The sequence below is a fragment of the Pteronotus mesoamericanus genome, unplaced genomic scaffold (assembly GCF_021234165.1).
Source record: "Pteronotus mesoamericanus isolate MK-2021 breed Mesoamerican mustached bat unplaced genomic scaffold, CSHL_Meso_final scaffold_85, whole genome shotgun sequence".
Classification (NCBI taxonomy): domain Eukaryota; kingdom Metazoa; phylum Chordata; class Mammalia; order Chiroptera; family Mormoopidae; genus Pteronotus; species Pteronotus mesoamericanus.
The window spans coordinates 4,978,684-4,993,524 of NW_026555329.1; the positions used below are offsets into that span (position 1 = coordinate 4,978,684).

Here is a 14,841-nt window from a genome sequence, read left to right on the forward strand (position 1 = left end):
TCTTGAGGGTGGGACAGGCCATTTAAAACTCTTGGTATCTGTGCTATGGAGGAAGCCTGAGGGCTGGCAGACATGCTCTGGGTACACGTTGAGGGTGAACGCTGTGCAAAGGGTAACTTTGGTGCTCAGTGCCCTCTCTCCTTTTGGCTTATGTTAAACTTTTTGACCAAAGACATCAATATATCAAGAAGACCAAGAGTTTCTTCCCTTGAGAAACTTGTGTTCTCCATGGCTTTGGAGATGGAAGTCATAGGTAATGTGTTCTTGCATGTAATCAGTGATTATAAGCATGATAGTACATTCTAGGTCGTTTTAACATGTCACTTGTTAAATTGAACTTGAATCATATGTAACATTTTTTAAAAAGATTCTATTTATTTAGACAGAGGGGAAAGGAGGGGGAGAGGGCGAGAAACACGGATGTGTGAGATGCATTGATTGATTGCCTCCTGCATGCGCTCACCTGAGGGCCTGACCGACCACCCAGGCAGCTGCCCCAACCAGGGATTTGAACCAGTGACCTTCCAGTTCGCAGGCTGGCACTGAGTCCACTGAGCCACACCAACCAGGGCTGTAACATTTTTTAGAATGTAATTGGAAGTGGGAATATATCATATTTTGCCATGGAAAATGCACACTATTTCTGCCAAAATTTTTGAGGGGAAAATAAGGATGCCCATTATACATGGGTAGTACTAATTCCATATCTATATAAATGTTTTTAATTTTTATTTATGCTTATGCATTAAGTGTAACTCTTGAAAGCAATAATGATATCTGTATGCAAAATAATACCATGGAATATGATAATCGGTTTTGTTTTTAAATATAAATAAATAAAAATTGAATTAAAATATTAAAACATGATCTTTTTTTTTCCCCCCTGAAAGTTTGGGACAAAACTATGGGTGTGCATTATACACAGGAGCACATTATGCACAGCAAAATATGGTTATTTAGAAATGTAAAGTACAATTACTGAAGTTCTTATTTTAAAGCTTATTTAACTTATTTAACTAAAAGACATAATTTTTAAGTTAGTCTTATCTGTCTAATAACTATGTAAGTATATAGAGCCCTTGAAAGCACTTCCTGGTAGAGGGGAACTTCTTGAAATATCCTTTCTTGTCAGTTGGTACGGCTGTTTGTCTTATTCAGGTGTCATGCTAGCTACTAGGTGAGGCTGGAGGTTTTGTTACCTTGAAATGATCATCTATGATTATATTGGACAGTTGTCTTGGAGATCTCTCGGTCCCCCCTCATAGGGAAGCCAAATAGCACACTTAAAATTATGGTAGAAATAGCACGAAAATTGGAGTTAGAAGTTTGAATTTGGTTTTTCATTTACCTACTTTTTGACCTTGGTTAAAATAATCTCTTGAGACAGTTTCCTTTATACGTGAAGTGGGAGCGCTAGGGCCTACTTAGTTCGGTTGGTATAAGGTACAATGAAAATGTATTTCAAGTGCCTGGTGTGGTTTTTTTAATCCATTAGGAGTCCCTGGATAAATCCGAGCATTTTATCATTCTTATTCTCAATACAACTGTCATTTAAAACTTATTGTTAATTTGTAGTTGTGGCCGAAATAACCTGGTAATGACTAATCTTTTTCTGGATGTTACTGCCTTCAGGCTTTCTAGTAGAGGGTGCAACTTTTCTGCAGCATCTCTTATTTGTATCAGAATTAAGACAGATGCGAATTGCATAGAATTTTTTAAAAAATTTTATCTATTGATTTTGAGAGAGAGAGACAGACAGACACCAGGGATGGAACACATAACCTTGGTGAATTGAGTCCACAACTTGGGCATATTGGGATGACACTCTAACCAATCGAGCTACTCAGCCATGTCTAGAATTGTTGTCCTAATGTGACAAAGGATTCATTTTAAATGAACACAGATAATTTCATTAATTTGCATTAAGTTATAAAACAAAAATTTTGTGAATATCCTGTGTTTGAAGTTACACTGTAGTTACAGCAGCAGAATGAATCTTAACTGTATAATCACCCCTGTGTATTCTCGGGAAATTGGTTCCAGGAACTCCCCTCAACCCCAGACACCAAAACCTGAGGATAGTCAAATCCCTTATATGAAATGGTGCAGCATTTGTATATAACCTACACACACCCTTCTGTATACTTTAATCTCTAGATTACTTATAATACCCAATACAATATAGATGTTGTGTAAATAGTTGTCATACTGTGTTGTTTAGGGAATAATGACAAGGAAAAAAAAGTTTGCACATGTTCAGTACAGATACAGCCACTGTAGGCTTAACTACATAGTACACATCAGCAACAACAGAACATTTTTTTCCGGAACATTTTCTGTCCGTGGTTGGTGTAATCCACGAATGTGGAACAGAGCGGCAAGTGTACTATCCTTCCCAGGCAAGAGAAGGAGATTGCTCTCTGGGGCACCAGTCTTAGGACTTGCCACTGTTTCCGCAGTGTGGAAAAGGCTAATGTGACTGAAGGTGATGTGTGACAAGTTCGTGAAGGTTCTTTACTACCAGGCAGTCATGTAAACATAAATCATCTTTTTCTTTCAGAATTTTCTTTCTGATGGTATAAAGAATTAACAAGCCCAGACTTTGATTTTGATGGAATTTATCACTTGTGAAGATGGTAACTTCTAGATTTTAGAGCGTAGGGGAAAAAATTGAGACATTTCAAAAATACAATACTATAGGAGAGACAATAGGACAATGCATTCTGCTATACCCTCACCTAGTTTCAAGAATCACCAGCTGATGACTGGCCTTATTGGATCTCTGTGCCCCAATGCCAACCACCCCTGCCCCTGAAGATTTTTGAAGCAAGTTCAAGACTTATTACAGTCCTGAGTTCTTTAGACTGTATTCCTAAAAGATAAGCACTTAACACATAGACAATACCATTATCACATATAAAAAAATATAGGCTCTGATTCATTGATATTAAATACTCCAGTCTTTCCTGGTTATCTAATTGCCCGAACCCCACCAGTTTATTTGAATTAGGATTTAAGTTTCATACACTGTGATTGGTTTATAGGTCTTAGGTTTTTTCCTGTCTTAATGTCTAGGTTCTTTATCTTTTTTCTTTGAAATTTATTAATTACAAAACTTACATATTTGTGCTGGAGAGTTTCCTGGGGTCTGCATTTTGCTGATGTGGTGTCTTTTAGTGTGTACTGCACCTCTCTCCCCGGAGGACGTGCTAGGTCTAGAGCAGCAATTTTCTACCTTTTCCATCTCATGGCACACATAAACTAATTACTAAAATCCTGCAGCACACTAAAGAAATGTACTTTTTGCTGATCTGACCAAAAATATAGGTATAATTTTGATTCATTCACATCATACATTTATTGTGTTTTGGCTGTTGTCATTTTTTAATTTGACAGTCTAAGGGAAAACGAGGTCAATGCTCTGACTAAATAGTCAGGTATTGTATGTTTTAAGAATTTTGTGGTACATTGGTTGAAAATCACAGGTGTAGAGACTTGATTATTTTCAGGTTAATTTTTTTTTTTAATTGGCAAACATAATAGCTAAGTCATAGCAGAATTTTAATATCTTGGCTAAGGTTTAATTTGTTTAAAGGAATAACAGGTTCAAATAGTTTATCAATGTGAGAGTTCAAGTTGGGGAAAAATTGATATAGATGAGGAAGCATGTTACATTTAAGTGAACATGTTACATTTAAGTGAAACGGGTACTAACGTATTCTCCCTTAAGTAGTGTAAATGTACTTTTTTGTTTTTAACCTTACTAGAAGGTAAAATAGCTTATTAAGCAGGAAGAATGTGCTGCTGTCGGAGACTGCTGTGGTAGTATTGCATTTATATTAAGCATTCTGCTGGGAGACGGATTCTCTGCAAAGTCCAGTGTGGTGATGTCTTGAAAGAAAAGCAAGGGTTGAGTTGCCTGGGATGAGGAATGTCAGGTATTTGGATCCAACTTGCCTACCTTCTGTGTTGTTGCTGTTTTGTTATGTAAGAATCCTTTAATGACATGAAATAGAATTTTCATTTTGATTCTCTTGTGAGCAATAACAATTGCTTATTTTATTTGCTTGATTATACAAAATATATTAAAATTGGAACATATTAAAATTGGAAATATAAACCATGTGGGTTGTATAACTACTTCTTGGAAACAAGGAAGCATCTGAACTCTCTTCCTTCTTTCGACTCTCAGGTGGTGGAATTATGTAGTTTCTGAAGTTGATGAGAAGGTGATAGAACTCAATCAAGTACAACTTTCCCACTTAAAAAACTAATTCAAGAATTTGCCCTAGAAAAGGACCACATCTAATTGACAGTAATGTGAAATAGAAAGTGTTAATATAGAGATACCCTATATTCAAAATACAGCACTTTAAAAAATTTTGTCATCTTAAAACATCTCTTCCTGCAGGTACAGTTCACTTAGTGATGGTGAAACTTTGTTTCTTAATTCTTGAAATTTCTTTGACAAAACTTTATCAATTAGTTTTCCCTTTGAGTATACTAAGTATACTGTTTTAGATCAGCTCTGTACAATTGAAAAAATGTGAAATTTTATATACATGTAAAATTTTAACCTTTTTAGTAGCCACAGTAATATGTAAAAAATAATAGGTGATTTTTTTATATCTCATACAACCAAATATATCTAAAAATTTAAATTTTTATCATGTGATCAGTATTAAAAACTTGAAATTTTCTTTATTTTTGGTGCTAAGTTTTCAAAGTCTGTTTATATATGTTACACTCATGGAACAGTGCAGTTTGGACTGAATTAGCCACATTTCAAGTACTCAGAAGCCTCATGTGTCTAGTGGCTAGTCCATTGGATAAAGCAGTTTTAAGATATTTAGCTTTGAAAATTACTCATTAAAAGTATGATGTCGTGCTGGAAAAAAAATGCAACGAAATTTATAAAATTAGTTTAACTCTGGAAAAATATGGGAATGATTAATTTTCAATGTGACTCAAACGAATTAGAGGTTTCTATCCGAATACTTGAGTCCCTTGTGACCACCCAAAATTTCAAGGAAGAAGCTCTGTAATCGGCTCCATTGTGTTAATGTTATGCTTTTGAAAGAACTACACTTGTGAGTTACATTCTCCCTGGTGTTCAACTCCCATGTGTTTCTGTTGTTGGTTGAAGTACTGGGAATATCTTTTTAGGTTAAAGACAATTTTCAGCTTAAATCTTAGTATGATAACTACAGAACTCTTTCGATTATTCAGGAATCAAGGATCAGTTTGTGCCCTATTAAATCAGCTATTATTTTTTGATCAGTATTCTGTTATTTTACCTTGCACATATCCTAAGGAAGTGTAAGAACTTGAACTGTCTTCCTCCCTTGAAGGGACATTTAGTTTCCTAAGAAAGAGAGATGGCAGCGTGTCCTTGCCAACGTCAGTAATAGGAGCAGCACTTAGAAGAACATTCAGTCTCCCTTGGACTTGACCAGCCCGTACCCCTGGCTTCAGTCATGTTTCCATCCACACACTAATGGTTGTCAGTCTGTTCTAGATAGATGATGATGAGAAGGTGTGCAGCTTTGAAAGATAAATATACTTTTGTTTTCACTGAGGATAAAACATGGATGTTGTTTCCATGGAGATCCCGGAGCTGGTGGATGACAGAGGAATCACCTTAGATGCTCACTTAGAACTATAATGTTTAAAGAGACTTTTCTTCCGTTATTCCTTGTTTAAGCAGTGTTGAGTTATTACCCATTATGAGCCAGGCAATCTGCTAAGCACTTGAATATACAGCAGTGAATAAGATAGAAATAATTTTGCCCTCAGGGGACCTGCCCTGTTGCAGACCTCGCTTGGTCACCCAACTTCAGTGTGAAATCACTTTTCCCACTCCCCACCTCGAGGTTCTGATTTTGGGAGTCTGCGCTGAGCCCTGGAACCTTCACTTTCAGTAAGCCCCCGGTGCTTCTAATATACATGGCTCTCAGCCCACGCTTGGAACGTCGCCTCGGCCTGTGCTGTGGAGGGGACAGCATACGTTGTTTTTCCCTTTCCTCTGTCCGGTATTCACTAGGATCCGACACCGCCTTTAACTGGTGCACAAACGTGCTTTTCTTTACAGTACGTGTGCTCTCCTGTCAGTCCAATAAATGGGATTCGATCTCTCACAGGGATTCTTTTAAACCTTTTTTTTTTTTTTAATTAAATGCTCACCTAAGGATATGTTTTTAAAAAAAAATTTATTTTAGAGAAAGAGGAAGGGGGGAAGGGGAGGGGGAGGGAGGGGGGAGAGAGAGAGAGAGAGAGAGAGAGAGAGAGAGAGAGAGAGAGAGACATAGATGTGAGAAACATTGATCGATTGCCTCCTGTATGTGACCCAACCAGAGATCAAACCTGCAACCTAGGTGTATGTGCCCTGACTGGGGATTGAACCTGCAGTCTTTCAGTGTACGGGGTGATGCTCCAACCAACTGAGCCACCCAGCCAGGGCTCACAGGGATTCTTAATCCAAGGTCTGCCTGATTTACTCCTAAATCTCAATGTTGTGTCCTCCTTCCTACTTTTTGCTAACACTTCTTTGAGACTGTCCTAAAGTGTCTAATTTCTTCGTTTAGACTGTAAAATCTTTGGGGAAGAGAGAGAACAGGTTACAGAGCCAGTTAGAAATCTCAAACCTATGGCTGGTTTCTCTTGCTTCATTGTGTGTTTTACTGCAGGTTGGAAGTAATACATGGCTTATTTCTCCCTTAACAATTGGTAAAGTGTATTTTGTAAAACACAAAAGCAAGAGGAAATTGAAAATTGCCTATGATTCTCATCCTGGTCGTTATTTTGGTGCTATATCCCTGCTTCATTTCTCTGTGTATGTGTGTGTACATATACACTCTTTCTGCTTGGGGAGATTTTATTTATTGTGGTAACACACACATTTTTAAATGAGGTCATATTTCATGTTTTGTTTTTGTAATGCACTTTTTTCAATGAAAAATGTCATGAACATATGTTCTCAATTAAATATCCTTTCACATTTATGCTGTTGCTATGATACTTTGTTGCATGTATTGTAATTTATTTAGCTAATCCCTTTTACTTAGACATGTAGTTTTTTCCTAGCTTTACCTATTTACATACTTCAGGCTAAGTCTGTAAGCATGTTACAGCTTTACTAAGGAAATGACACAGGAGAGAATCCTTGAATTCGAGACTGCACCTCCAGTCAGGATTTGATAAGAAAATGCCAAGTCAGTAATGAGGCAAGATTATTCCAGTTGCCAGTTTTTGCCAGCAATGTGCATTAAACTTTTTAAACATTGAGGTTGACCTTTTAAAGAACCAATTCTTTTCTTTACTGCTGTAAAAAATTAATTTTTAAAATTAAAATTTTTCAGTTATTGTTGAGATACAATATTGTATTATTTTTAGGTGTACAACGTGGTGATTAGATATTTATATAACTCACAAAGTGATCATCCTGGTGTGTCTAGTATGCATCTGACGTCATACACAGTTATTACAATATTCTTGATTCTATTCCCTGTGCGGTACTTTACTTCTCCATGACTGTTTTTATAGTTGGCAATTTGTACTTCTTAATTCTTTCCCTTTCTCACCCAATCCCCTATCTCCCTCCTATTTGGCAACCATCAAAATGTTCTCTGTATCTATGAGTTTGTTTCTGTTTTACTTATTCATTTATTGTGTTTTTTAGATTCTACATACAAAAGAAATGATATGGTATTTATTTAAAGAGCTAATTTTTAAATGTATAAAACAAGAAAGAATAGGTATAATTATATTGATAATATTGACAGTTGTAATTACCACCAGTAATTAGCACTGTTGAATTTGGCCAGGTTGAACAAATTCCTCCTTGGGCATAGATTGAGTTGGTTGGGCCCAGCTGGAATAAAAATCTGCAGCCAGTACAGAGGACCCCTCCTCGCCCCCCACCCCCAGTGGCAGGTCGAAGAGGCCTTGCTATGCGGTTCAGAGTCCACAGGCTTGGCTTTCTCTTTGAAAATGACCATGTGTCCAGTGTGGACCATGGGTCCCAGTTCTTTGCATAAGAAAACAAGGCAAAGAGGGACAGGTTACAAGCTAGATTGGGCTTTCTCTTCCTGTCTTCAGCTGGTATTAGCGTTGGATCATGATATGAACCTTAACCTCTTTCTCTACAAAGCGGGAAAACAGTGATTCCTTTGATTGTGTAAGTTAGTAGAAAGAAAGGGGCGAGACAGAGCCTTTCGGGAGAAATAATAAAGAAAATGTACATTCAGGACTTGCAGGTAGTTTGGATGGAAGGTCGCAAGTCAAAGACATTTCTGTGTGTTGCATTGAGACTTCCCATGAAATGACTGGCTTCACACGTGCCTGTGTACACATTTTTCATGATATCTTGAGGCAGTTGAATTAGCTGAGTTTTTAGCATAGCTGCCTTCCCTTATTGGTATTGATATGTAACCTTGTCCACTTAATGTCAATATTGAGTCTTGGTATGTAAATTATGGTTATTTAAGATGTGGGGTAAAGTGAAAATTTAGTTTCAGGATTAGCATGTCCTTGACCTTTTGGCTTCAATACTCAACTTGTATTTTTCTGAAGTTATTTGATATGGTTACATTATTGGTTGGATTACAGGTGAGATCAGTAAGACTGACTACAGTGCAGTTGAGAGGCCAGTCCTGGACCCTGCGTGCCCGGGTGTGGATTCTGACCTGGCCACATGTTAGTGTGTAATTGGATAAGTTAAGCTTTGGTTTCCTACTTATAAAACTTCAAGGGTTAAATGAGATAATAGACTTTGTCTTAGGCAGTTTGGGCTGCTATAACAAAATACCAGGGACTGGGCAACTTAAACAATTGACATGTATTTCTCACAGTTCTGGAGTTGGAAAGTCCAAGATCAAGGTGTGAGTAGATTCACAGGGAGCTTGGTGAGGGCCCTCTTCCCGGCTTGTAGACAGATGCGTCCTTAGCTGTAAGCACATGTGGCCTTTTCCTCAGTGGGTGCCAGTGGAGAGAGTGCTGGTTTCTCTTCTTAAGAAGATAATAATCCCATTATGGGAACTCCACTCTCATTAGCTCATCTAAGCCTAAGCATTTCCCTGAGGCCCTGCCTCCTACTACCGTCATTGGGGGTTAGGGCTGCCACATGGAATTTTTTTGGGGGGGAATGCATAAAGCATACTTGTTTATACTGTTGTTGAGCTTTGCAGTGGAAGAAAAAAATGCGAATATCAAAGACTTTGGGCAAAAACCAAGGAATCTAAAATTTGAATGGGAAATAATCATTATGAATACGTGGTTTCTTTCTCTTTCAAACATAATTTCTAGCTCTGCTTTAGGAGCAATGACCCAGGAACAGTGAGTACCCTAGTGACCAGATTGTGTGTGTCTGTATGATTTCTGATTAAAAGAGATCAGTGCTACGTGTAGATAAGGCTCACTGCAGATGGCGGCAGGAAGGGCACAAGGTAAAGCTGGATCCCACGTCATAACAGAGAGCAAAAGAGCTCTCCGCCATTACTTGAGTCTCATCAAAAGTTGCAGGGACCAACGTGAAGAGGCTTCCACTGCTGCATCAAAGACAGGGCAGTCTGAGCATCAAAAAGAATTGGCGCAATGGATTGATACATACCAAATATCTACGAATCCATGAATTTATAATGATACCAAAAAACCAAAACAAAAGCCAACACAGAGGACATTTGGTCATCTTCGCACAGTGCCAGGGCACCAACTGAACATTTTGAAATACTGATGTCTTTGAACTCCTGAAAAAAAGAGATTGAGGTGAGGACTTGCCCGAAGCTGGTTTATTTTGGAGATGGTTTCAAGGAGTAAGAATGAGGGGAAGAGGAGAGTGAAATGGGGAGAGGAAAAGCAAGTGAAGGGTATTTGACTGAGTTTGCAATAAGGAAACGGGGCCTTAGAGAAAGGTACAGAATGGCATTTATCTACGGGCTCCCACCCCCTTCCCCTGTAAATTGCAGTTTATCTTATGGGCTTCATCTCTCTGCCGCTTCTGGGCTGCTCCTGTCCTCTTCTGACACTTTGGAGAAGCCCTGAGGTAACAAGGCAAAGATGTATGCTTGGGGTGTGTGCTTAGGGGTGGGAGGAGGCACACCACGGCAGTGTGTGCGGATGAAACAGGTGAGCGAATGGATGCGACAGGGGACACAAAACTGCTACAGAAGGGAAGGAAACAAGTGCTTATCCTGCCTTCACTGTACTCACTGTGCTTCAGAGTATCCAAATATTGGATAAGGGAAAGTTGTTCTCTGTGGGAGAACTCCAGCGTAAAAAAACACAGAAGGCATGGCAGAATGAGAAAATCAGTTTTCAGCCTTGAATGAAATGATGTATTTAGGCACGATCATTAGGGGCTGCACCGTCTTAGGGCGGCAGCCAGAGAGAACTGGGTCTCAGCCAGGAGTATGAGACACCCCTGGTGACGTATTATTGACTCTCTCAAACAGCAACAAAAACCAAATTGGGTCTTCAGATCTAATTACCACTTTTGTAGGTGACAGGAACATATTAAACACCACCACAGGGGTTTAATTAGCAAACTCCAGACGGGCCAAAGATAGGTTTTTGTTTTCTTCCCCTCACGTAAGAGGCCAGAAGAAAGAGGAAATGCATAGATTATGAGACTAGAGTCATAATCAACCAAATGCAGTGTATGGACTTTACTCGGACACTGAACAAACAATTGTAAAAAAGATTTTTTTTTTTTTTTTAAATTGTGGCAGTTTGAACACTGACTGGATTTTCAGTGTGAAGTTTTGTTCACCTTTAAGGATTGATAATAGTATTTTGTCTACTTAGAGTCGTTTGAAGAGATACTAATACTTACAAGTAAAAGGCAGGAGAATGACGATAAATTGGGGGTGATGGTTACATCCTGGGAGGCGGCGGCAAGGGTAACTGCAGTTGCCTTATTCTGTTTGGTGAGGTGCGCTCATAGGTGTTTTATGCTTTATCACAAAAAATTATACATTCTGTATCAAATTCAACGTAGTAAACAATTACTAAAATGACAGGGGATGCAATGGATAAAATCCAGACTGAGTGATTGTGCAGGATTTATGACCTGGACTGCCAAATAAATGGTATGAAAACAGTGAAGGGAAACTTGCATGAAAGAGACCTGAAGGGATATCAACTGCATACGTGTGTGTCTTGTTCGAATTTTGATGTGAACAAACCAACTGTAAAAAGACAGTTATTAGGCAATTGGAAATAAGCAGAGCGGAAATACATGAAAGTCCTTGATAGCAAGGACTTTTTGTTACTATTGGAGCAATAATGGTGGTGTACGATTGTGGGGCTTGTTGGTGTGGTGTGAGTATAGATAAGAACGGGCGATCATACTTGATCATTGAAGCTGGTGTGGGCATATGGAGGTTGATTTCATGAGTTTGTCTAATGTGGTGTCAGTGTGAAAATTTCTCTAAAATAAACTTAAGTCAGCTCCACTGATTACCAAAGATCGAGCCCTTTGGAGTGAGTCTATGAGCTTTTCTGTTGGCTTGTTATCCTGTCATCTAAGTTGTTTTTAATAAACAACTCGTATTGAATTTTCATGGTAACTAATATTTCAAGCACAGAAAATGTTAAACTTTACCTTATTTTTCTCTCTGGGGGGGAACCCTTTGAATTCTATACGATTAACTTATAAACAGATTGTGTTCGAGTTGCTTTTTGTAAAAAACAGTAATTAAATCAGGATTTTTCTGGTTGTTATTCTCAAACTTAAGCGTGGCAGTTTTCACTTCCTTTATAATTTTTATGAAAATCATTGGAAATGTTAGTTTCTGGATGGTGGATCTGTGAGTCTTGTTCTTCTTCCCCTTCTTTATATTATAACAGAATTGAATTAACTGGGTGCTTCTCGGGTGCCAAGCCCGGTAGGTACCAGGTTCTGAACACAGCAGTAGATGAGGTCGCCTAAGTATCTACTCTTGTGGAGGGTGTGTCCTGTTACTACTGCTCTTTGTTTTAGGAGGAGGTGAAACTCCAACTTATTTTGCTGATAGTTAAGTTGAACTTTAATGATATGGTAATCATAGAGTAGAAACATACCAATATCCATTTTGTCAATTCTTAAGTATTCAGAGTCAAACCTAGATATAACTGAATTCTAGGAGCTCACATGGGAACAGGCACTCAGAGAAGAGGTGGCAGTGTTTTAGGAGCTTACAGCTGACTTGGAAAGCACAGCAGAGTGGTGTTGATTTTTCTCTACTACTTCTCAGACTGGAGGTTTGTTTTACATGTGGGATGATTAGAATTCATGCCGTTGTTTGGTCCCGTGTAACTTGGAGCATTTTGACTCTTGTACTGACTGATAAGAGTAGAGTTTGAGGTTAGGAGCTGGAGGTGAAACTGAGAGTTTAGGATTAGTTACTGAGTAAGCAGAAAAGAACAATTCTTTTTTTCTTTTTTAATTTATTTTTTATTAAATTTTTTCCCATGATCATTTATCCCTGTTACCCCCCCACTCCCCCGCAATTTTTTGCATTTCAATAGTGTTTTAATTTGCATTGCTTATGATTTTACTGTGATTGAGTATATTTCTACATGTTTTTCACATTTTTAAAATTAAATGTATCGTGGTAACATTGATTAATAACAAATTTCAGGTGTACACATTATAGTGCAACATCTGTAGAAAGAAATTTTTGATGTCATAACACTAATTGCATGAAAACAATTCTAATGTTTGTCTAAAGTGAAACTCGAGAGAATCAGACAATGAAACTGGACAGCCATTTAAGGGAAATAGTTATTCTGGAATAACTTCCAGTAAGTAAATGGGTGTTGGATGTACATTTTGAAGAATACATTGGGAAACATGGTTAATGGATTGCTTCTCATGTACAAGAGATGGAATTCTATTTAAAGAATTTATTGGGAGTCATGTGAAGTGGATATTTATTTTTGTAATATGAATAATTACTGGCTAGTTGACCAGAACTCTGTATGTACATTTACATTTGTACTTTGGGGGAAATTTTTCAGTAATATATACCCAGAAAACTTAGTCCAATGGTGATGAATGCTTAGTTTCTTAACATTGTGCTGCTAAACTAACCCTTACTGGGTCAGATGTTTGATTAAACAGATTAGTAACTTGCATATGTGTAGTAATTCTTACTTCCTTGGTTACCCAGGGTAAATATTTACATAATTTGAGTAGCTTTTCTGCTAGCTAAAGCTCTCTCTATATACACATGTGTATATATGTATATGTACACAACAGTATCGAAACCTGTGTGTTAGAAATCCTTGTATTACGGTATTTTTTAAGGCTTTTGTAGAAAATATAAAAACTTATACAAAAACTGAGCTATCATGCATATCCTGCAGCTTTTACAACTATGAGCACATAAGTTATTTTGAAACAAATCCCACACTAGCATTTCATATGTAAATTCTGAGCACTAGGTGGTGTTTAAAATCTTTTTTTCTTTCTTAAATTGACATTCTCACTATCTCTGTGGTATATTGCTCCTGATGATTACACTTTGTTTTATTGTATCAAAAATAATGTGAGAATGCTCCTTCCTTCCCCATTTTATGATTACACACAGGATGTACCTGATTTTGGCTAATCTGCATATTCTTTCGAGTGTCCTAAGGGACAGGTAGTACCTGTGGCACCTATGTGTTCTCATGTTTTGGGAGGAATAGCAGGGACAAATGGCTCGGCTATGAATCTTGTTTAAGGTGGTGTTTTGCTGTGGGACTTTAAAATAAGTGGGTTATTAGACCTGGAAAGGAAAACTAACTGTGGTTCTCATTCTAGAAGTTAAGTAATTTATTTCACTTGAGATGTCAAGCTTAATTACTGGTCATTTTTAAAATAGCCAGTTGACTGTGAATTTGTTTGCCTTCTACAGGTTTGACTGGTGTGTGGCATCTTCTATGCTATGACCTCATGTCATTATTGTTCCTCCCCTCCCCATATGTTCCCCCTCTCCTCATCTTCCTCTCTCTGACAGTGTTGAAGAGAGGGAGAAAAAGAGGAGTGTGTGAGTGCACGTGTATAGTAGATATTATTATATACAATATATAGTATACTATATGTGCATATTTACATATGTGGACATTTGAAATAAAGTGGGTTTCTTAAAAAAAAAAAATGTTTTCTATACTGAATACTCCTTTGACAGCCTGAAATGTATGGTGATTTCTCTTTAGATGTTTTTTTTTAAATTTTTATTTATTTATTTATTATTTGTATTTTTTAAAATTTTATTTTTATTGATTTTAGACAGAGAGAAAGGAGTGGTGGTGGGGGGGGAGCGCGGAACATCTGTTTGTTGTTCCACATCCTGATTCCTTCATCGGTTGGCTCTTGTGTGTTCCCTGATTGGAGATCTAACCGCAACCATGGCCTGTCAGGATGATGCTCTAACCAGCTGAGCTCCCGGCCAGAGCCTCTTACAGGATGTTTTTAAATGCGTAAAATAAAACACACAGGATTATGAGGAAATCAATTATTTTGAAATATAGTTAGCAAAATGTTAGAACTCATAGTAACATGTGCTTCTGAACATAATAAGTAACAAGCTCTCCCAACACATCTAAATTTCAGAGTAATGCGTGTAGATCTGCAACAACAATGTGATATGAAAAGAACTGATTTATGTGGATGTCAAAACTACAAGTAGCGTAATTCTGCTGTGGCTTATGCTATCATTTATAATTGAAAAGAGGTGCGAAATTTCAGGGGCTAGTGAAAATAAATGGATGGTTTCCCCCACGCCCAGCTCTCTCATCCAAGGCCCCTGAAGTGTATGCATGAACCCACCTGGCTGCAATCTCAGATTAAGAACATTCTGAACTAAGGCTTTGTTTGTG

The 14,841-nt window shown here is 37.8% G+C and overlaps 1 protein-coding gene across 2 annotated transcripts in view; it reads left to right on the forward strand.

Annotated features, from left to right (window-relative positions):
- Window positions 1-14,841, forward strand: part of IGF2BP3 (insulin like growth factor 2 mRNA binding protein 3) — a 103,711-nt gene that overhangs the window by 23,761 nt on the left and 65,109 nt on the right. The window lies entirely within an intron of this gene.